Source organism: Siphateles boraxobius, unplaced genomic scaffold (assembly GCF_051911475.1).
Source record: "Siphateles boraxobius isolate OS27281-9 unplaced genomic scaffold, OSU_SipBor_1 51, whole genome shotgun sequence".
NCBI classification, from domain to species: domain Eukaryota; kingdom Metazoa; phylum Chordata; class Actinopteri; order Cypriniformes; family Leuciscidae; genus Siphateles; species Siphateles boraxobius.
Window position 1 is genome coordinate 129364 of NW_027509153.1, and position 24199 is coordinate 153562.

The following is a 24199-nucleotide window of genomic DNA, read 5'->3' on the forward strand; positions in this document are numbered from 1 at the left end:
TCGCCTTAACCACTCGTCCACGACTACAAATGGCTGAAAGGGGCATGTCGTTTGGATTGGTGCCTTGCAGCGTCGCTGCCCGAGGCCAGTTTAGATCAGCAAGAACTCAACAACAAAACGTACCGCTCCACAAAAAGAGGCTCTTTCGCCCGAACAGGGACTTGAACCCTGGACCCTCAGATTAAAAGTCTGATGCTCTACCGACTGAGCTATCCGGGCTCTTGCACGAGAAGCGTGCGTGCTGCATGGGAACGCACAGCAAAATGAATCGTATTGGCGCAGAAAAAAGAGTGTCCTCCAATGCATTGCGTTTCCTTCTTCGAAGATTCAGAATGGCCGTCAAAACGTCTGCTATGTCAAAATATATTAGCAAATTAGTTGGAATGCAGCCTATTAGACTGATGATAATTGTAATTAAAGGAAAATAATGCTAGGAAAAAGAACAAAAACTTACTGCTACTTGTCTGGAAAGCCTCTTCACACGCTTCAATACTGTTGACTTGCCGCGCTCTTATCGTTATTGTAAACTTGTGTCAAAGGCGCAGTTGTTTGTAGCAAATAGCAAGCCCGCGGCACTCTAGGTAACAGCCAGCGAGTGTACTCACACCTAGCGATTAGAAAATATACAAGCACCATATTCTCTCTGAAGCAAGATTCTTCCGAAATAAATAGGAGCTTTTCGTTTTCAGTCTTTTCTCTAAGGGTTCGAACCTGAGAGCTCGTGCTTTCAAAGAAGGTCCCAGTTTCAATTCACTCGAACATCGAGAGCACATCAAGGGTACGCGCCGTGCACAAAAAGAGTAGTCTGAAGGACGGGGTGAGGAGAGGTGGTGACATGGAGCTCAATTTCAATGGCACCCAGAAAATCTTGCCGTGACCCGGATTCGGACCGGGGTTGCTGCGGCCACAACACAGAGTACTAACCACTATACGAGCACGACGAGCTACTGGTCTACCCGACGTGTCCCTGAATACAAAGGGGCCTTGTCATCTTTAGCTTGCAGACAAAACTGTTTCTTACCACCATAACTCTTTTCAAGGGTAATCCTGTAACAGTGACTTTTTTTCCTTTTATAAAGTTTAAGCTAGGCCTCCAGAAGTTTACAAACTAAAGCATTCGCATGCTGTCAACGTAGTCGGCAGGATTCGAACCTGCGCGGGGAGACCCCAATGGATTTCTAGTCCATCGCCTTAACCACTCTGCCACGACTACACGCTGGCTGAAAGAGGCATGTCGTTTGTGGATTGGTGCCTTGCAGGGTCGCTGCCCGAGGCCAGTGTAGATCAGCAAGAACTCAACAACAAAACGTACCGCTCCACAAAAAGAGGCTCGTTTGGCCGAACAGGGACTTGAACCCTGGACCCTCAGATTAAAAGTCTGATGCTCTACCAACTGAGCTAAAGCTGGGGAACAATAGTCTTTTTGAGGAAGGGGAGAAAGAAAAAGAAGCGGAAGAAGGGGAAGAAAGAAAAAGAGAGAAAAGAGAAGGAAAAAAGAGAAAAAATGAAAGGAAAGGGAAAAGGTAAACCCACCTTTCACCCTTCTGTGTGATTTTTGGTAGATTGGTATTCATATTTTACAGAAAATTGCCTTTTTTTATATTTCATGGGCAAATCACTGACGTGAACGGCGTCGGTTCGAGTCCAACCTCTGACAAGGTTGAAATCACCCAATATCTTTTCTATTATTTTCTTAATGAATGAACACATATGTATAGATTTCATGTGCTTTTTTGCCTTAACACATATTTTATAAAAACATATTTCTCCTTGTATGGATACATGTTAAAATGTATTTATTATATGAATATGTGGTTTCTTGAAATGTATTATTTATTTTATTATTTCACCATTTAATATAATAAATCTTTATTATCTTTTTTAAATTACTCTCTTTTCTAACTGAACTATATTTATTTTTTGAGTAAATTAATAAATGGAGCATTGACATCACGCTGACATTATGGATACATCAGAGGTGATTAATAAAAGATTGAAGTAAATTGTCAATTACAGTTTTTTTCAGTCGCTAACAAGCGTTTGTCCAACCAGTTGACACATTTTCAAAACTCTAAACACAATTAGCACAGCATCAGTCTTTTGTGGCCATACCATGCACACATTTCATGTCGTTTTCACACAATATGCAGTCAGTGAACACATTTCCACAATGCTTACATTTTCTTAACAGACAATACCTCCCAACAAAATTATGGATTGTTTTTGTTGTATTTACAAATGTTAACACACACCATCCCACAATAGCTAAAACAATATTCCAAACCTTAGATACAGTATAAAAACCTCTGCTTCTGCAATGATATCAGTTCAAAAACAATATATCTCAGCTGATACAACAAACAATTGAATAATTGAGACACAGCTGATTTATGTTGGGTAAATTGGGCCAATCATAGCTGATTCCAGTCTGGCTTAGACTCAGTGGCAGGGGTTATTTTTTTCTATTACATTGACACTTATACAGTAAAAGGAGGACTTTGAGGAGTGATGTTTTTGGACACAGAAACAGAAAAAAACACACTGTAATGTCTGGACGAGGAAGAGTAAGAGCAAGGGGCCCAGGGAGAAGAGCAGGCCCAGTGAGAGATGCAGTGAGAGGTGCAGGTGCAGTGAGAGATGCAGTGAGAGATGCACTGAGAGGTGCAGTGAGAGATGCAGGTGCAGTGAGAGATGCAGGTGCAGTGAGAGATGCAGTGAGAGATGCAGTGAGAGATGCAGTGAGAAATGCAGTGAGAGATGGAGTGAGAGATGCATTGAGAGATGCAGGTGCAGTGAGAGATGCAGGTGCAGTGAGAGATGCAGGTGCAGTGAGAGATGCAGGTGCAGTGAGAGATGCAGGTGCAGTGAGAGATGCAGTGAGAGGTGCAGTGAGAGATGCAGTGAGAGATGCAGTGAGAAATGCAGTGAGAGATGGAGTGAGAGATGCATTGAGAGATGCAGGTGCAGTGAGAGATGCAGTGAGAGGTGCAGTGAGAGTTGCAGTGAGAGGTGCAGTGAGAGATGCAGTGAGAAATGCAGTGAGAGATGCAGTGAGAGGTGCAGTGAGAGATGCAGTGAGAGTTGCAGTGAGAGTTGCAGTGAGAGGTGCAGTGAGAGGTGCAGTGAGAGGTGCAGTGAGAGATGCAGTGAGAGGTGCAGTGAGAGATGCAGTGAGAGGTGCAGTGAGAGATGCAGTGAGAGTTGCAGTGAGAGATGCAGTGAGAGGTGCAGTGAGAGATGCAGGTGCAGTGAGAGAGGCAGTGAGAGGTGCAGTGAAAGATGCAGGTGCAGTGAAAGGTGCAGGAGCAGTGAGAGATGCAGTGAGAGGTGCAGGAGCAGTGAGAGATGCAGGAGCAGTGAGAGATGCAGTGAGAGATGCAGGTGCAGTGAGAGAGGCAGTGAGAGGTGCAGGAGCAGTGAGAGATGCAGGTGCAGTGAGAGGTGCAGGAGCAGTGAGAGATGCAGTGAGAGGTGCAGGAGCAGTGAGAGAGGCAGTGGCCCTCATTTATCATTCTTGCGTAGAAACGGGCGTATATGTTGGCGTAAGATTATGCTTACACTCCTCTCACCTCCTGATTTATGAAGCTGTGCGTACCTTTGAAATCCAGGTGTACGCAATACCTGCCCTTGATAAATGCCGCGGCTGAAAACGATCGTCATTAGAATAACACGCCCCTATATATTCAAGTATCCGCCTCCCCCACACCCTCATTTTACACCATCGACACACGGAAGACGGCAAAGAGGAGACACTTCTCTGGAGATCGAGACCATCACCATCATGAAAAATTATTATTAAATCAAACAACAATATTGTTGATGATAAATTCAAAGTTAATTGTATTTTTTTTTCAAAACGCTATAAATCCATCCATTTTTTGTCTAAAAAAACAACAACAAAAAACAACAAGAAGAGAACATGCAACATATAATCAGGGACTCATACTATAAATTAATATAAATTAAATAAGTGCAACTGCATGAAATAAATAAAAGCCAAACAAAATAAATAGTAAAATAAATTAAATAGTAAAAATAAAATAAATATTTCCAATGTCACGTTCCAATATTGTCCACCACATAAAACAAATAATTTAAAAATAACACACAAATACAGTCCTTAAATACAACAATGTTAAAAATACATTCAAATCATTAAGTAACACATTTAGGCTAATAGTAATTCGTGCCGAACTAGAAAAAAGTAATGATAACAATATTCAGGCCTACTATTAGGCGTGTTGTAGCCATTAACTAAGTGCATTTAGTTTCATATTTGTTAAAAAATAATAATGTTATTTTTTCCCCATCTATGTTGATTATGAAAAGTGAACATAGGCTAAGATAGGATGCGCAATATATCGGGAGACATGCTCAGACATGATTTTGGCCACGTAATTAAGTTTTGTTTTGTAGAAAGCCTTTCTTTAAAGTGAATTTCGTTTTGTATAAATTGTATCTTAATTTTAATATTTTTTTCATCAACCATTTGCCTGGATTTAATAAATAAGAAGCAAATAGCAGACAATATAATCATGAGTCATGACATGGAGGTGCGGGCGCGGTCCCTTGCATTGCACGTGAACTGGGGCGCATCTCATCACAAATTAACCGAAACTCAGTATATGCCTCACAGACATGAGAAATATATCTATAAAGAAAGCTTGAAATGTCTTTAAACGAAACAATTATAAACTAAAAGAAATAGGCTACTCTCTCTATAGGCGCGTTCACTGCGGAGATGGTGATCATCAATTTCATCTTTGCAGACACAACACTAGTTTATTAATAGAAATAAAATACAAATTTATTTTTAAAAATGGTGTTTATCGCGTTTTGGAAAAGAGCTCCTCATATCTTTTAGTTTGTCAGTGCGTTTTGTGGTGTTAGGAATTGTTTTTCTGCGCATTTCCGCACTAACTCAAAACGTGCGTACGTTCATATCAAAGTCACTGTGGTTTTGGGTGTACGCTGGAAATTTGGTGTATGCACTTTTGATAAATGAGGGCCAGTGAGAGGTGCAGGAGCAGTGAGAGATGCAGGTGCAGTGAGAGGTGCAGGAGCAGTGAGAGATGCAGTGAGAGGTGCAGGAGCAGTGAGAGATGCAGGAGCAGTGAGAGATGCAGTGAGAGATGCAGGTGCAGTGAGAGGAGCAGGGCCAGGGAGAAGAGCAGGCCTAAATCATTTCAGTATACTCACCTTCGTGCCAGGATCAGTCGGAACTCCATTCTGTGTGCCAAATCCAGCTGGTCCAAGATGGTCTTGCTACTGGAAATGTAACCCATCTTACAACCAGCGGCACTGCACCAGAGGGTCTCCGTGATATTCAGGTAGTACCTATCGACATCCAAAACCTGGCGGGCTCACTTGTGGGCTCCATAACCTGTGAGCTGTTTTCCACACACAGGACAGCACAGCCTGACCTTCCAAAGGTGGTATGGCATCCACAAGACAAGCCGGTGTGTGAAAAAATGCTCTGGAGTGGGGGCCTTGTATCGATACGTTTTTATTTATTAATTACCCATATGACTATGGAGTTCCTTGAAATGTGCTATACATATGAGATATATAGGCCTATAATAATAATAATTATAATATTGTTTTGACTCAGGCTCACTGAATGATTACTGAATGACGAGAAACAATTCTATGAACAATAAAATGTTTTATTTTTTAACAATAAAATATAACATTAAACTATGCACATAATAAAGAGTATATATATAACATGGAGAACAGTAGTAAACACACAAAAGTAGAAACAATACGAGTATTAAAAAAAAACATATAAAATAATTAAAATAAAAGTCCCTGAGTGGGGTCGAACCCCCAACCTAATAATAAATAACATATATAATAGTAATAAACACACAAAGATAAAAAACTTTATAAAACTATATACATAGTAGTGAGTATATATATATATATATATATATATATATATATATATATACATAAAATAATGTAATGTATATATAAAAAAATATACAAAATATATAAAAAATTAGCTATTTCTTTTTCTTTACTTTTTCAAGCCACTGTTCTTTCGTAAGTGTCTCTGTGACAGGGAAGTAGATAGTCCCTCTAAACTGGCTGTGCCCAGTCGTTGCTGTCCTAAATTGTCCACACTTCCTGCAGGTATTTGCCTCAACCTTTCTGTGGTATGGACGAGGGACGGTGGGTTGAGATTGACTGACTGTGGCAGGAGCTGGGAGGACGAAACTGGGAGTGGCTGGGGCTACAGGAAAAGGGTTTTGGGGGACAACAAACAGTGTGAAGGTAGGGGTAGTGTGGGAGGCAAGAGGGACAGTCGCGCTGGGGCTGGGAAGGACAGGTTCTGGTTGAAGGCTGCCAACGGGCCGAGGAATTATTGGCCTCAGGGTTGTCAGCTTGGGTATGACTGCCTCAGTTGTATAGCTAGTGATGCGCCTTTTTAATCTAGCTTGCCCAGCTGTGCTTTGTGGCAGTTTGTAAATATGTTGCTCTCCCTGGACCTGGGGTGGAGCAACAGCACGTACACTGGCAGGTGGGAGAGCCTCAGCAGCAATACCAAGAGGGTCAGGCAGATCGATCCCCTGAAGCAGAAGAGTCTGATCTTGCTTCTTAACCCTGCCGTTGTGCCACTGAACCAGAGTGGTCTGATTTACCTCCACCAGCTGGAGAGTAGTGTCCTGCATGATGGCACCATTAGACAGGATCAGCTGCCGGATCTTTCGGTAATCTTGTAAAATGAGAGACCAGCGACTTCTCTTTCTTCCTCGGACTTTGATGGATGCGACAGAGCCTGATGAAAATGGCCTCCACGAGACGACAGCAGTCTGGCCATTGGGCAGGTGAAGCTGTAGATGCTAACACACTCCGTTTCAGGCTGTTCACTCCAGGGTTGAAAACAGCCTTCTTTTTTGGAGACCTGAACCTCCCTGTTGTCAGCCTGTCCTGGTGTCTGGCAGCAAACTTCACTCGCTGCTTGTCATATTCAAGCAGGCTCTGCCACAAGCACACAATGTCATCAACCTGAAGAAGGATAGAAGTATAGAGGCATAGCAGAGTTAAAAGGAAACTGGTAATTTCGCATACATAGTTCAGTAACACTGTTTTTACAGTCACATTGTGTTTTGTGTGGTCTTTTCCAAGTTAACAAACATTCAAAATGTTTACATACCTGCTGCCTGCTCAGTGTTAACCCTGTGCTTGTCCTCAGCTCTACCAAATACTCAGCCAGTCTGTCCACCCGGTCCATTCCTGGAATGTTCTGGTCATCCACAGCCTAAAACAGTATCATTTTAAATGGTAAAGAAAAAAAGAGATCAGTGAAATTACATCTTAACGGTAGTATTAATCAGTTTGTCGAATTACAAATTAATTTGCTCGTGGCAAGTTCCTATTGTGAAATTTACATACCAAAAGCTCTTCAGGCACATGAGTGGGGGAACCTGGTGCATACTGGTCTATGGATGTAGTTGGCTGAGAGGAGAAGGCGGCAGCAGCTGGCTGGGAGAAGGCAGATTGGGATGAGGCAGCAGCAGACTGGGATGAGGCAGCAGCAGACTGGGATGAGGCAGCAGCAGACTGGGATAAAGGAGCAGCAGACAGGGATGAAGGAGCAGCAGACAGGGATGAAGGAGCAGCAGACAGGGATGAAGGAGCAGTAGACTGGGAAAAGGCAGACTGGGATGAGGCAGCAAAAGACTGGGAGAAGGCAAACTGGGATGAGGGAGCAGCAGACTGGGAGAAGGCAGACTGGGATGAGGCAGCAGCAGACTATGATGAGGCAGCAGAAGACTGAGATGAGGGATGAACAGGCTGAATTGTAGGTGGGTTATAGTTAGCTTCATCTTCAAGGAGGAAACTCAGTGTAGGGTCCTCATTGATGTCCTCCTCAAATCCCTCATCCTGCTCATCTACATTTACTTCCTCCAGCAGCTGGTCTGTCTGCTCATTGTCAGCATCTATTGACTGAAGTGGCTGCCCTGTCTGACTAAGTAGATAGTCCACTCCAATTAGCTCCCCTAAAAACAGAATGCAGTGTGTTAAACATATAGCCCTTGCATTAGCAAAGAACCATGTGCTGTAAAATGTACAGTGAGAGTCTTACCAGTGTACTGTGCAGGAGGTTGGAAGGTGGGGACAAGCTTCTCTCCAAAAACATTTAGGCTGTTGGTGTTGATGCTCTGCACCACCTGCCCTACGTAGGTGAGAAGAGGGGAGGATTTTGTGGAAATTGATGCTGCTGCCCGGTCTTGGTTCCACCTGTTCAGGCCTTCCAGGAGATACAACTGAAAATTCAGTGTTTTAGCAGTGGTTCCTGTAAAGAAGTGAACAATGAAAATCATGAAACTGGGATAATGAGTTCCTTCAGAAAATATAAAGTGATATTAGATGTTCTATTGTGTTGAATATATACTATACTGCAAACACAATGAGCCACAAACCTGGAATGAACCTGTTTAGGTGGCAGTGGAAAGATTCAAGTGAGGTCGAGCCCCTAGCACATCTGTACTTCATGAGAACTAATCCTCCCTTGGTGGTGGTGGTGCCCGTCACAGTGTAGAGAAACACACCTGGCGGATCCTGGATCACTTAACATGCCTCATCTCAAACACGCCAGATGTGCTCTATCCTCACTGTGTCCAGCAAAGGAACCCCCATCATATCTCTCCCCTTATCCCTATTCAGTTCCTGCAGAAGCCTGTCAAGGTAGCGGGTTGTGGACTCCACCCCACGAGTCCTCCGACGGCAATAGAGCGCCAGCTCTTTTTTGGTGATGCGTCGGTCCACAAGGTTATCTGTGATGACAGGCACACCTTCCTCCTGCAGTTGCTCTCTCTTTGCCCGCCGCAACAAAGCCACATCATCTGGGTCCCATTCAAAAATGCACGCAGAGAGACGTGACATGAAGACTGGGTATAGAGGATGAGCATCAGTGGTGCACCCCACTGCCAGCCGACGCATGAAGTGCCAGATGTCCAGCCTGATATTGAGGTCAGGCCATCCTCCAAATCTGGCCTGTAGCTTGCTCTGCCCCTTCTCTATGCAGCAGCCACAGTCCACGTACAGCAGCAGTGGTGGAGCCACGGCCGCCTGGCTGTACCTGTTAATCAGTCCGGAGACCATGGTGTCCAGTGCTGGACCTTCCTGAGCAGTCAAGACACTGATAAGAATTTGTCCTGTCTCATTGCCAACATAAGTCACCCACTGTGCTGTTCCCCTGGCTGTGCCTGCCAACTTCTTTGTGATCTAAAATCAACCAAATTAAAAATATTAATAAAGCATAACACAAATCATTTTCAAACTTCACAACAGTTAAAACATCAGTAATAATGTCAAACAATTACCTGTTTGGTTGAGTCCATTTTCAAAATGGTCCCAAACGTGGAGGTTATGCTTGCCTTGATGTGGTCTATGCGACTGATAATGTCCCTCCCATAAACTGACAGCAGCCACTTGCTAGTAGGGACATCAATGGGCTCTGGAGGCTTTTGGCACATGACAGGTAAGAGGCTGGGGCGGTTGATAAAACCAGCACACTCCTCCATATAGTGCGCCAAACGGTCAAGCCACTCCTCCCCGTGGTTCTCCCTCAGCTGTTTGACAAGTCTTGTGCGACTGTTGCCCAGCGTCCGTTCCCTCAGCATGCGTATGACACGAATGTCACAAGCATACCTTTGTGTAAAAGAGAAGATTTGCTTATGTAATTTATTTTATGGTAAAATAAATTTCTTTTCTCTTCCTCTCTTTTATTTTGCATTTACTTCATATTACACATTTCTGCTTCAGAAAATAAATTATTAATTTTGAAATATGAATGACTTTATTATAAACACATTACAAAATTCTGTACAAGGCGTGTAGATTTTAACTCACTTCTGTGTCAAAATCAGACGGAAAAGTCTTCTATGGGGCACATCGAGCTGGTCCAGGACAGTCTGATTGGTAGACAGGTAACTCAGGCAACACACAGTACACCTGAGAGTCTCTGTTACCATAAGGCAGTACCTGTCGATGTCCAGGACCTTCTGTGCTCTCTTTTGGAGGCCATATCCAGTCAGCTGCTTCCCACATGCAGGACAGAACAGTCTGAACTTCCACAAGTGGTAGGGCATCCACACCAGAAGCCTGTGATTAAAAAAGCGATCTGGAGATGGAGCCTGCTGGTAGATGAGGGAAGGGACGGGTGGCTCATACCAGAGCTTCAAGTCTGTCCTAAGTCTGCCAGAGTGAAAGATCGCAGAAGCAATCCACCTCTGATCCTGTGAGGGGATTGTCTGCCTCATTTTAGTGGGCAGCCAAAATTGATCTGGCTCGGATGCAGGAGCAGGTCCGGGCATAGAAGGGGCAACATGCTCCTCCTGATTCAAAAGCAATGAAAGATTAGAGATGTAATATTAAAACATTGTTTCTCTCAAGTTTGCATACAAGTAATTCTACAAAGGGGCATTAGGGGAAATTTCATGTCCATTTATGATAATTAGCCTATATTTTCTTCAAACAAAATTATATTTAAGGCAGATTTGAGAACTGGTTCTCAAATGATTTTTAAAAAAATCACTGTATACATGGCTAAATGGAAAAAAATAACACTCATATACATGTTTTACTTGAAGTTTAACATTCAATTTGTTTGTAATGGTTGACAAATTCACCAGGGAAACATAAACCAACAGTAATTTTTGTAATGTACCCCCTAATTTTTAGAATAAGCCACATGTACATGTACTTCACACACAGGAAGTAAGAGATGCCACAAAAAATAGATGGGCACTCACCAAGGATGTAAGAGTCGGACTAGCTGCAGAAGGAGGTCTGACTTCAGGAGAAGGATTGGCTGAAGGAGGTCTGGCTGCAGGAGACAGACTGGCTGAAGGAGGTCTGGCTGCAGGAGACAGACTGGCTGAAGGAGGTCTGGCTGCAGGAGACAGACTGGCTGAAGGAGGTCTGGCTGCAGGAGACATACTGGCTGAAGGAGGTCTGGCTGCAGGAGACAGACTGGCTGAAGGAGGTCTGGCTGCAGAAGGAGGTCTGGCTACAGGAGACAGACTGGCTGAAGGAGGTCTGGCTGCAGAAGGAGGTCTGGCTACAGGAGACAGACTGGCTGAAGGAGGTCTGGCTGCAGAAGGAGGTCTGGCTGCAGGAGACAGACTGGCTGAAGGGGGTCTGGCTGCAGAAGGAGGTCTGGCTGCAGAAGGAGGTCTGGCTACAGGAGACAGACTGGCTGAAGGAGGTCTGGCTGCAGAAGGAGGTCTGGCTGCAGGAGACAGACTGGCTAAAGGGGGTCTGGCTGCAGAAGGAGGTCTGGCTGCAGAAGCAGGTCTGGGTGCAGGAGACGGACTGGTTTAAGGAGGTCTGGCTGCAGAAGGAGAAGCACTGGCTGCCGGTTGAATGCTTGAATGAGAAGGACTGGATGAAGGTGAAAGACTGGGTCTGGCTGAAGGAGGCGGACTGTGACTACCAGGCTATAAAGATACATATTGTACATTATCAACAACCATAATAAAGATGATGATGATGAAACATATTAAGGTCTTTTTAAATTACCTGAATCCGCCTTTGTACATTTAGGCTGGGTTTGGCTGCTGAACTAATGGATCCCCCAAATCGTGGCTTTGTAAACTAAAAGAAGGAGATTATTGAACAGATTGACATTCATGTAATATCATACATGCATTGGAAATTTGATGATATGAATTCCCTATTGAAGAATACACAAATAATCTTCCAGCCTACCAATAAAAGGCATTGGGAAATTCCGGAGATCATTGCTTGTGGAGGAGGTAATCTACTCAAATATTAAAATAATGCTTTACCATTGATAAGTTAAGTGCAGGCCGTGTAAAGGTCGGGGCTGAGGTAGAGGTTGGGACAGCGGTAGGAGTGGATGCAGGTGGAGCACTTGTGGTCTGGTAAAAGAACAATCAAGAATGAGGAAAACAGGTTGTATTCATCTTTCATTCGTGGTACATTTTACCGATCTAATTACGCACAGGCATGCCAAAATCTAACATTCACAGACATTTACACATTTAATCAGGACAATCCGTCCCTGTACACCAGCAAGAGTCTGAGAGCAGAAACAGCAAGGAGAAGCTGTATAAAAATAAATATAACACCCAATAAAAATAAATTCAATACTAACTGGTCTCTTTGGCAATTATTAAAATCCAAATCATTTCTAAATGTTTTTGTTTGCTTGTGTTTTTATATCTGTAATGAGGTCATAAATAAAACCTGTGCTTCGTAATCTGTGGATACGCATATTTTGATATTTGGAGAAATACACACAGTGGCCACAAATTAATTATATTCACATTATATATATATTTTATTTATTTACAATTATACACTAATTAATGGAGCCTAACTGCAAATCGCAGATGAAATTGTAATTGACTGTCTAATTCTAAGATGCAAACAAATATATATATATATATATATATATATATATATATATATATATATATATATATATATATATATATATATATTTGTTTGCAGCTTAGAATTAGATAGTCAATTACATGGATATATTAATCCATGTAATTGATCCTAAATTAATCCTAACATAAATATTATTGATATAGGTAATGGTAATGGACTGCTGACACATCAACTTTGTTTGAGGTAAGATTTAAAAGCTTTATACAAAATACTTTTTTGAATAAATGAGCAAAACCCAAAGCCTATCAGAAATTGTCTCTGCCTATTTAATCGTTGGAGGAGCTATGGGACTAGATATAGCCAACATTGTTATCCACGGTAAAAGGTGGTATCACTTTATCAAGCTTTATAAATAAAAAGCAAAAATTTTATTTTTATTTTCCAAACCCCTGTGCTGGCAAACCGCCGCAGACGGGACATCCACTCATCGTCCCCCATGGCCTTGTGTGACTTTTTAGACATCTCTGGAACATTTGAAACATGTTTAGTCTTTTTAGCTAAAACATAAATTACATTTACGTATTACTAACGCTTTACTACTTATTACTGTATTTGATACAGTACTACTATAATTAAACACTAAACAATAACATACCAGAATCATGATCGATATTGACATTTTTAAACACACCTTAAAGAACACTGAAAGGTAAAAATCCACGAATATATTATTGTTAATGTAATTCATCATTGGAGACAATAACATGAGAAGTGCTGCAGTATACTACATCAAGACTGATCATGACACTAAACAACTTTACATTTTAAAATGCAAATTAAAATATGTTGTTGTTAATGTAGATTGTAGTTTATCAAAAAATAGTGTAATAGAAAAGTGCTGCAATATACTAGCTCATCAAGATATATAGATCATAACATTAAAAAGTACCTTAATGCAGCATAACATACGAGAAAAAGTTAGCAATATATGAAAAATATGTTGCTGATGTTAATGTAGTTCATCAACACATTAAGATGAAATGCTGAGGTTGCCAGCAGATCAAGATCGCGATAGATCATAACAATAAACACCTTAATGGGTCATAAAATACGAGAAGAAAATGAAATATGTATTATTGTATTGTTGTTAATGTAGTTTATCTTACTTGTTGACATTCGATGAATGAACGGCAATACTTCGGCGCGGGTATACCTGAGAATAAAAAAGAGCCCGTCTCTCCATGGCGCCTGAAAGATGAAGATTCGATGCGTGATTGGCCAAAGAATCCTCTCAAAGATGAAGCCAGAGAACACCATTGGCTCAGCAAAGATGGAGATCCGAAACGTGATTGGCCAAGGAACTCTGAAAAAGATGAAGCCCGATAACGCCATTCGCCAAGCAAAGATGAAGATACGACGCGTGATTGGCCGAGGAACTCTGACAAAGATGAAGTCCGAGAACGCCATTCGCTCAACAATGATGGAGTGCTCGCGCTTGATTGGCTGTTGTGAAACAGCCGCACGGCTGTCAGGTAGCGTTCAGGTCGCAGTCTCCCCTGGAGGCGTGGGTTTGTATCCCACTTCTGACAAACCAACATTTGGCTGCGGGCCCAAGATAGAGTCTTTAACCCTCTGGCAAGTTTATCAAGAAATGCAGTAATGTTGATAAAGCACTGCAATTCAGTTCATGCTAGAATAAACCAAACATTAAAGTAACACTGACCTGCAGTACATGACCTTTAAAGTAACACTTTAGTGCAATGTATGGGATTCTATGGCACTTGGAATTTCAAGTCATGACATTTCAGAAAAAATGGACATGTTGATTGAATCGGATTCAACTGAATTTCACGAAATAACATGTTGTGATGTTTACCGGAAGAAGATGCAGTAGAATTTCATGGCAAGGATTCTTGGAAATTTCTTGGAATGAAATGTCATGGGTTTGGGGGCATGGGGTGGAGTGTCATGACACAAGATTCAAGGAATGTCATGTAAAACATTACATTGGCATTAACAAGACATGCCATTAGAATGAAGGAATGATATAAGCCTTAACAAAACATTGTAACAACACTGACACATATGACATGAATATGAGAGTAATACTATTACTGTATTTGTTCAACATTAGTCTTAAAAAAACACTGGATTTCAATTACATTGCATATGAAGAAATGGACAAAGGCATAAAAGGGAATACAGAAAGCTGCTCCTTTATTTACACGGACCCGTGTATCAAAAAATACCATTCTGCCCCGTGTGAGGCTCGAACTCACGACCTTCAGATTATGAGACTGACGCGCTGCCTAACTGCGCCAACGTGGCATGTGCTGTGACTCGGGTGAGCGTTGAGCCCTAGATTCTAGATCATCTGCCATTCCGTGTAGGTGCAAAAATGCTGCTCACCACTGGCCGTCATGTCAGGATGGCCGAGCGGTCTAAGGCGCTGCGTTCAGGTCGCAGTCTCCCCTGGAGGTGTGGGTTCGAATCCCACTTCTGACAAACCAACATTTGGCTGCGGGCCCAAGATAGAGTCTTTAACCCTCTGGCAAGTTTATCAAGAAATGCAGTAATGTTGACAAAGCACTACAATTCAGTTCATGCTAGAATAAACCAAACATTAAAGTAACACTGACCTGCAGTACATGACCTTTAAGGTAACACTTTAGTGCAATGTATGGGATTCTATGGCACTTGGAATTTCAAGTCATGACATTTCAGAAAAAATGGACATGTTGATTGAATCGGATTCACTGAATTTCACGAAATAACATGTTGTGATGTTTACCGGAAGAAGATGCAGTAGAATTTCATGGCAAGGATTCTTGGAAATTTCTTGGAATGAAATGTAATGGGTTTGGAGGCATGGGGTGGAGTGTCATGACACAAGATTCAAGGAATGTCATGTAAAACATTACATTAGCATTAACAAGACATGCCGTTAGAATGAAAGAATGATATAAGCCTTAACAAAACATTGTAACAACACTGACACATATGACATGAATATGAGAGTAATACTATTACTGCATTTGTTCAACATTAGTCTTAAAAAAACACTGGATTTCAATTACATTGCATATGAAGAAATGGACAAAGGCATAAAAGGGAATACAGAAAGCTGCTCCTTTATTTACACGGACCCGTGTATCAAAAAATACCATTCTGCCCCGTGTGAGGCTCGAACTCACGACCTTCAGATTATGAGACTGACGCGCTGCCTAACTGCGCCAACGTGGCATGTGCTGTGACTCGGGTGAGCGTTGAGCCCTAGATTCTAGATCATCTGCCATTCCGTGTAGGTGCAAAAATGCTGCTCACCACTGGCCGTCATGTCAGGATGGCCGAGCGGTCTAAGGCGCTGCGTTCAGGTCGCAGTCTCCCCTGGAGGTGTGGGTTCGAATCCCACTTCTGACAAACCAACATTTGGCTGCGGGCCCAAGATAGAGTCTTTAACCCTCTGGCAAGTTTATCAAGAAATGCAGTAATGTTGACAAAGCACTGCAATTCAGTTCATGCTAGAATAAACCAAACATTAAAGTAACACTGACCTGCAGTACATGACCTTTAAGGTAACACTTTAGTGCAATGTATGGGATTCTATGGCACTTGGAATTTCAAGTCATGACATTTCAGAAAAAATGGACATGTTGATTGAATCGGATTCACTGAATTTCACGAAATAACATGTTGTGATGTTTACCGGAAGAAGATGCAGTAGAATTTCATGGCAAGGATTCTTGGAAATTTCTTGGAATGAAATGTAATGGGTTTGGAGGCATGGGGTGGAGTGTCATGACACAAGATTCAAGGAATGTCATGTAAAACATTACATTAGCATTAACAAGACATGCCGTTAGAATGAAAGAATGATATAAGCCTTAACAAAACATTGTAACAACACTGACACATATGACATGAATATGAGAGTAATACTATTACTGCATTTGTTCAACATTAGTCTTAAAAAAACACTGGATTTCAATTACAGTGCATATGAAGAAATGGACAAAGGCATAAAAGGGAATACAGAAAGCAGCTCCTTTATTTACACGGTCCCGTGTATCAAAAAGCACCATTCTGCCCCGTGTGAGGCTCGAACTCACGACCTTCAGATTATGAGACTGACGCACTGCCTAACTGCGCCAACGAGGCATGTGCTCTGACTAAGGTGAGCGGTGAAGCCCTAGATTTAGATCACCTGCCATTCCGTGTAGGTGCAAAAATGCTGCTCACCACTTGCCGTCATGTCAGGATGGCCGAGCGGTCTAAGGCGTTGCGTTCAGGTCGCAGTCTCCCCTGGTGGCGTGTGTTCGAATCCCACTTCTGACAAACCTAACCATTGGCTGCACGCCCAAGATAGAGTCTTTAACCCTCTGGCAAGATTATCACGAAATGCAGTAATTTTGACAAAGCACTGCAATTCAGTTCATGCTAGAATAAACCAAACATTAAAGTAACACTGACCTGCAGTACATGACCTTTAAAGTAACACTTTAGTGCAATGTATGGGATTCTATGGCACTTGGAATTTCAAGTCATGACATTTCAGAAAAAATGGACATTTTGATTGAATCGGATTCAACTGAATTACACGAAATAACATGTGTTATAATAACAGTTCATGCTAGAATAAACCAAACATTAAAGTAACACTGACCTGCAGTACATGACCTTTAAAGTAACACTTTAGTGCAATGTATGGGATTCTATGGCACTTGGAATTTCAAGTCATGACATTTCAGAAAAAATGGACATGTTGATTGAATCGGATTCAACTGAATTTCACGAAATAACATGTTGTGATGTTTACCGGAAGAAGATGCAGTAGAATTTCATGGCAAGGATTCTTGGAAATTTCTTGGAATGAAATGTCATGGGTTTGGGGGCATGGGGTGGAGTGTCATGACACAAGATTCAAGGAATGTCATGTAAAACATTACATTAGCATTAACAAGACATGCCATTAGAATGAAAGAATGATATAAGCCTTAACAAAACATTGTAACAACACTGACACATATGACATGAATATGAGAGTAATACTATTGCTGCATTTGTTCAACATTAGTCTTAAAAAAACACTGGATTTCAATTACATTGCATATGAAGAAATGGACAAAGGCATAAAAGCGAATACAGAAAGCAGCTCCTTTATTTACACGGTCCCGTGTATCAAAAAGCACCACTCTGCCCCGTGTGAGGCTCGAACTCACGACCTTCAGATTATGAGACTGACGCACTGCCTAACTACGCCAACGAGGTATGTGCTCTGACTCAGGTGAGCGGTGAAGCCCTAGATTCTAGATCACCTGCCATTCCGTGTAGGTTCAAAAATGCTGCTCATCACTTACCATCATGTCAGGATGGCCGAGCGGTCTAAGGCGCTGCGTTCAGGTCGCAGTCTCCCCTGGAGGCGTGGGTTCGAATCCCACTTCTGACAAACCTAACCATTGGCTGCGGGCCCAAGCTAGAGTCTTTAACCCTCTGGCAAGTTTATCAAGAAATGCAGTAATGTTGACAAAGCACTGCAATTCAGTTCATGCTAGAATTAACCAAACATTAAAGTAACACTGACCTGCAGTACATGGCCTTTAAAGTAACACTTTAGTGCAATGTATGGGATTCTATGGCACTTGGAATTTCAAGTCATGACATTTCAGAAAAAATGGACATGTTGATTGAATCGGATTCAACTGAATTTCACGAAATAACATGTTGTGATGTTTACCGGAAGAAGATGCAGTAGAATTTCATGGCAAGGATTCTTGGAAATTTCTTGGAATGAAATGTCATGGGTTTGGAGGCATGGGGTGGAGTGTCATGACACAAGATTCAAGGAATGTCATGTAAAACATTACATTAGCATTAACGAGAGTTACGTATGTAACTGCGGTTCTATGAGTTCTGGATGACCGCCAGAGGCAGTGCTTCACACTGGATACTATCTCTCGTTGCAATGCATAGGTCGAGTCTAATACAAACAATGTCCCTCGTGACCAGGATGACTCGGGGTGCTCCTCTATTTAACCCCGTGACTTCCTGCAGACTGTCCCTACGGAATCTTCTCGCCTGACTCCGAGTGACAGAAAGCTCTGGCGGTCATCCAGAACTCATAGAACCGCAGTTACATACGTAACTCTCGTTCTATTTCGTTCTTCCTGACCGCCAGAGGCAGTGCTTCACACTGGATGACTTATAACAACAAGGTCACGAGGAGGTCCTACTCACCGTTAAGAGGAAGTTGAGGGTCCGGAGAGGACAGCTGTTCCAATATTACCGGAAGCAGCCACATTTACCCTGTAGTATCTGGCAAATGTATTTGTTGATGACCACGTAGCTGCTGCACAGATGTCACTTAGAAGGACCCCTTTTAATGCAGCCCAAGACGTTGATATTCCTCTTGTCGAATGGCAACTCACCCCCAAAGGCACTGGATATTTATTAGATGTGTAAGCGTGGGTGATAACCTCAACTACCCATTGCGACAATCTCTGCTTTGAGAGGGGCTGACCTCTTTTCGGGCCCCCGTAACAGAGAAAAAGTTGGTCTGATTTTCGAAAAACTTCCGTGGCTCTCAGATAGCCTCGGAGAGCTCTTACTGGGCACAGCAGTTTGCTTCCACTTTCTTCCAGCGCGTTTGACATTGGAGGATTAAACACTGCCAGCTCAATAGCCTGGTTTCTAAAAAGGGCAGAAAGCCGCTTGGGGAGAAATGCTGGGTTGGGCCATAACGTCACGACTGAGCCATCTGCGTTCCAACGCATACAGGATGCGTTAACTGATAACGCGTGGAGTTCACTCACCCGCTTAGTCGAAGCAATGGCCAAGAGAAATGCTGCCTTCAATGAGATCCACTTCAGATCGCTCTGCTCTAAAGGTTCAAACGGGGGCAATGTAAGAGACTTTAAGACTAGGCCCAGGTCCCATAAAGAAACCCTAATGGACTGAGGGGGGCGCAGTCGCTGAGCACCTCTAAGAAACTGAGTAACCAAAGCATGAGAACCCAATTGCTGACCATCTATTCGTACGTGATGTGCTGAAATTGCAGCCACATAAACTCTTAAAGTAGCAGCTGCTCTATTATTTTCTAATTGGGACTGCAGAAAAATTAAAACCAGAGGAACAGGGCAGTGCTCTGGGACCACTGCTTGCTCCGAACACCACTCAGAGAAAAGCTTCCATCGATAGGCATAAGCACTCCTGGTGGAAGGTGCTCTAGAGTTCAATATGGTGTTCTGGACCCTTTGATCGCAGGCTCCAAAGAGTGGTTCCGGCCCCTCAGAGGCCACACACAGAGCTTCAGGCGGTCTGGGTTCAGGTGCCAAATCTGACCCTCCAACTGCTGGAGGAGATCCTTTCTCCTGGGAAGGGTCCAAGGATCCCCGTCTAGGAGCCTGTACATCACTGGAAACCACGGTCTCCCCGGCCAGTTTGGCGCCACTAGCAGCAGCCTGTGGTGCTCTTGAAGAACCCTGTGAACAGTCACCCCGATCATCGGTATCGGGGGAAAGGCATAGAGTAACCGATCTGGCCAGGCGTGGGCTAGAGCATCTTGTCCCAGCGGACTGGATTCCTCCGCAAGAGAGAACCAGAGACGGCAGTGGGTCGTTGTCGCCGAGGCAAATAGGTCCACTTCTGCCCTGCCAAACCGCTGCCATATCATCTCTACCACTTCCGGGTTGAGCCTCCACTCCGTCGATGGAATTCTGTGGCGCGACAAGAAATCTGGAACCACGTTTGATACCCCTGGGATATGCATTGCTCTGATGCTTGCAAAGTGAGGGAAGGCCCAAGTCAGCATTTCCTGTGATACTTGAAGGGATTGGCTGGACCTTGTGCCCCCTTGATGGTTGATGTGATAAACCACTGATTTGTTGTCCGACCTGACGAGGATATGTCTGCCCTTCAAAAACGGAGCGAGGTGCTTCAGAGCCCGCTGAACTGCACGAAGTTCCAGGGTATTTATATTCTCCCCTTTTTCCCGAGGACCCCACTGTCCTGTGACTGCTCTGAGTTGCCAGACTGCCCCCCAGCCAGTAAGGGACGCATCGGTCTGGACTATCTCCCTCCGAGAGGGAATCATGCCCAGAACAACCCCCTTGGTCAGATACAATCTGCTCCTCCAAGACTTCAGGGCCAGAAGGCATTGCTGTGTCACCTTGATCAACCTGTTCCTGTGCCAACTGGGGTTCAAGTGGAGACTGTTCACCCATATTTGAAAGGGGCGTAGTGAAAGGAGGCCCAATGGTATGACTGCCGCTGCTGCCGCCAACATACCTGTGAGCCTGAGGAAGCACCTGAATGAAAGTCTTGCCTGCCTCCGAAACCGTTGAAGGAGGAGTAGTATATTGCCACTCGTTGTTCTGATGGAGTGGCTTTCATTGACCGTGAGTCCAGCGTGAGACCTAGGAACCTCACAGACTGACTTGGAATTAATCGGCTCTTGCTGAAATTCACAGAAAGGCCCAGTCGAGTAATATGTGCGAGCAGCTGTGTGATTTCTAACACTGCCTGCTCCTGAGAGTGGGAGCAAAGGAGCCAGTCGTCCAAGTATGGAAGCACCTGTAGCCCTGTGGCTTGGATTGGAGCCAGTGCGGCCGCTATGCATCTGGTGAAGACTCGTGGCGACAGAGAAAGGCCGAATGGGAGGACACGGAATTGATAGACCTGGTCCTGGAATGCAAATCGGAGGAACGGCCTGTGTTGAGGAGCAATTGGAACATGGAAGTAAGCATCCTTTAGGTCTACCGTAGTAAACCAGTGCTGCTGCTTGACCGCCTGAAGAACATCGGTTATGCGCAACATACGAAATGGTAAGACCTTCAGGAACTTGTTGAGGCCGCGAAGGTCGAGTATGGGCCTTACACCGCCATCTTTCTTTGGAATGATGAAGTAAATGGCGAAGAACCCACCTAGCCGTTCTGACCAATCTACTGGTTCGATGGCACCTTTCTCCAGGAGTTGTGCTACTTCTTGTCTTAAGGCAAGTGAACTGTTGGGGTCTGAGACTACAGTCATCCTGACCCCTTTGAAGGCGGGTGGCCGCCGTCGGAACTGCAGCTTGTACCCTTGGGTTAGTGTTGCTATAACCCATGGGTCGGAAGTTGTTGCTTCCCAGTAACTGAGCTGCTGATAAGAAAACTGTCCGACGGCCGGCCGCGGACCTTCAGGACCTACGTCCATGGCCTCTAGCATCCCTGGTGGGCCGTTGGCCAGGTGCTCTACCCCTAGGGGCCTGAAATACTTGCTGACCCCGAGCCCGGGGCCGCTGAGCAGAATTCCCTACTCGCGGTGATCTCGGAGGCTGGCCCCTGTGAACATCACCTGAGCGTGTTGAAACCGTAGAGCGTGGTAATTTAAGTGAGCCTGTAGAACTCTCCTCAGGTCAGCAAACTGCTGCCTGGTCTGATTCACCTGGACACTACGCTCCAGTGTCTCCTGTGCAGCTGGCCCAAAGAGTTGCCCTGGAACTACTGGAAGGTCCCTTAGTGTTCTCCGACATGCCTCAGACAGAGGTGATTGTGCAAGCCAGACTTGGCGGCGTGCTTGTGTGAGCGTTGACATCAGCCTTCCCAGCTCTCTTGTCATGAATGCTATTGCCTGAAAGGAGGCATCACTTAAGTTTTGGTTAAAAGGATCACTCCCTGATGATTGAAGGGATTGAGAGAGGGCCAACATGAGATGGGAGAGAGAATTGCCAATGCGACCCATTCGTGCTGCTGTGTTATATGCCTGGATAAGATGGTCATCTGTAATCCTACATTGAGGCCGGGGGCACCGAACATTAGGCCTCAATACCTCCTCTGGGGAAAGAACAAAAGAGGCAATAAGTGGATCAACCTTAGGCATCTGACCCAAGCCATAAGTGTCTGCATCCTGCATCGCAGCCAATGCCCTGCTTGCACTAGTGGGGTGCGTAAGCGACCTAGGGTTAGCCCAGCATCTTTGCAACTCCTCGATATAATCCTTTGATGGTGGAATTGTAAGAGGAGAGGGTTGCGCTGAACCTCTGAAAAAAGCACTAGAAGAGGTTACCACAGCAGGGGCTGTGTCAAGACCCAAGCGAGCCAATGCAGCCTGAAGAGCCTGCTTCACTAGCTCTTGCTCTGACTGTGGACCTTCTGCAGATCCATGACCAGCTTCCTGGGAGCCATCATGGGAGAATTGGGATTGATGATCAGATAAAACCTGCACCTCTCCATCAACATCATCATAGAATTGGCTCTGAGAAGCCACCATTGAAAGGATGTCCTCCTCCCCAATGGGCAACTCCATAGCAGGGGCTTCGACTGAAGATACTAGTCTCTCGCCCGGTTGCAACTTCATAAGCAAAGCCTTAATCTGAGCAAACTCAGCCGTCAGCACATCCACCTTCTTCCCTAAAGGGTCTTCCTTGGGTCTTTTACCAGCGGAAGCACTGGTTGATTCAGTATTTTTACGCTTACTTGTTGTTTTACGTGGTGGGGGTGGAGGTAGCGACTCCCCCAAAAGCCCTTCCACCATGGTTATCCTCGAAGTCCTCCTCTCCCAAGACATGACACTACAGTTCATGCAGGCATCTTCCGTGAGGCTCTGTTTAAGGTGTTCTAGGCCTAAACAGGAAGGGCAGCAGTCATGCCCATCATCTGCCTGGAGAACAGCCATGCACAATGTGCAAGTATGAGGTAACTTTTCCATTCTGGTTCCGGAAGATATTTGGTAGGTCGAGCGGAATCACTCTGACTGTCACTGTCCTAAGCAAGCCTTGCCATAAAACTTACTAGAGAATAAATTCAATACAATATATTACACACACCCAATTATTGAAGTGTACATGTAAATATACCAAAAACTAAAAATAAAATAAATAATAATAATTATATAAACTATAAGCTACAATATCTACAATAGCTACAATAGCTGCATACTCATCTAGCATTGCTGTAAAAAAATATAAACACAATAATTATAGGATTATATATATATATATATATATATATATATATAATCCTATAATTATTGTGTTTATATTTTTTTACAGCAATGCTAGATGAGTATGCAGCTATTGTAGCTCAGATACCAATCGCTATACAGAGTGCACACCCTCCAAGCGTGGTCTTACTAACTTACCAACAGCTGCAAGTTATTATGGCCCTTTCAACGAGCGAAAACACTCTGTCTAGCGACCAACACAATGCCAGGAAAACGAGAACGAACCCCAGCATCAATGTAAACAAACTCACCAGCCGTGTTGCTTATTTCGTAATCAATGAATCCATTGCAGCCACTGGAGGACGCGCAGTCGCGAGACACCAACAAATGTTTTCTGTTGCGAAGCTGTGAAGAACGGATTCAAGTTTTTTTTTTCTTTTTTTTTTTTTTTTCTACATAATCTACGACCTGCATACGTGCACGCGAGAAGATTATAGGGACAGTCTGCAGGAAGTCACGGGGTTAAATAGAGGAGCACCCCGAGTCATCCTGGTCACGAGTGACATTGTTTGTATTAGACTCGACCTATGCATTGCAACGAGAGATAGTATCCAGTGTGAAGCACTGCCTCTGGCGGTCAGGAAGAACGAAATAGAACAAGACATGCCGTTAGAATGAAAGAATGATATAAGCCTTAACAAAACATTGTAACAACACTGACACATATGACATGAATATGAGAGTAATACTATTACTGCATTTGTTCAACATTAGTCTTAAAAAAACACTGGATTTCAATTACAGTACATATGAAGAAATGGACAAAGGCATAAAAGGGAATACAGAAAGCAGCTCCTTTATTTACACGGTCCCGTGTATCAAAAAGCACCATTCTGCCCTGTGTGAG

At 43.7% G+C, this 24199-nt stretch overlaps 8 non-coding genes across 8 annotated transcripts; 3 read left to right on the forward strand and 5 right to left on the reverse strand.

The window, feature by feature from the left end:
* Nucleotides 1-146: 146 nt before the first annotated feature.
* trnak-uuu (transfer RNA lysine (anticodon UUU)) lies at nucleotides 147-219 on the reverse strand. The gene has a single exon. It is a non-coding gene; the product is annotated as a tRNA-Lys (tRNA).
* A 912-nt stretch (nucleotides 220-1131) lies between these two features.
* Nucleotides 1132-1213, reverse strand: trnas-aga (transfer RNA serine (anticodon AGA)). Its single transcript has one exon. It is a non-coding gene; the product is annotated as a tRNA-Ser (tRNA).
* Nucleotides 1214-14629: 13416 nt separating this feature from the next.
* On the reverse strand, nucleotides 14630-14703 carry trnam-cau (transfer RNA methionine (anticodon CAU)). Its single transcript has one exon. It is a non-coding gene; the product is annotated as a tRNA-Met (tRNA).
* A 94-nt stretch (nucleotides 14704-14797) lies between these two features.
* trnal-cag (transfer RNA leucine (anticodon CAG)) lies at nucleotides 14798-14880 on the forward strand. The gene has a single exon. It is a non-coding gene; the product is annotated as a tRNA-Leu (tRNA).
* Nucleotides 14881-15544: 664 nt separating this feature from the next.
* On the reverse strand, nucleotides 15545-15618 carry trnam-cau (transfer RNA methionine (anticodon CAU)). The gene has a single exon. It is a non-coding gene; the product is annotated as a tRNA-Met (tRNA).
* Nucleotides 15619-15712: 94 nt separating this feature from the next.
* Nucleotides 15713-15795, forward strand: trnal-cag (transfer RNA leucine (anticodon CAG)). The gene has a single exon. It is a non-coding gene; the product is annotated as a tRNA-Leu (tRNA).
* Nucleotides 15796-16459: 664 nt separating this feature from the next.
* Nucleotides 16460-16533, reverse strand: trnam-cau (transfer RNA methionine (anticodon CAU)). Its single transcript has one exon. It is a non-coding gene; the product is annotated as a tRNA-Met (tRNA).
* A 1205-nt stretch (nucleotides 16534-17738) lies between these two features.
* Nucleotides 17739-17821, forward strand: trnal-cag (transfer RNA leucine (anticodon CAG)). Its single transcript has one exon. It is a non-coding gene; the product is annotated as a tRNA-Leu (tRNA).
* Nucleotides 17822-24199: the final 6378 nt, after the last annotated feature.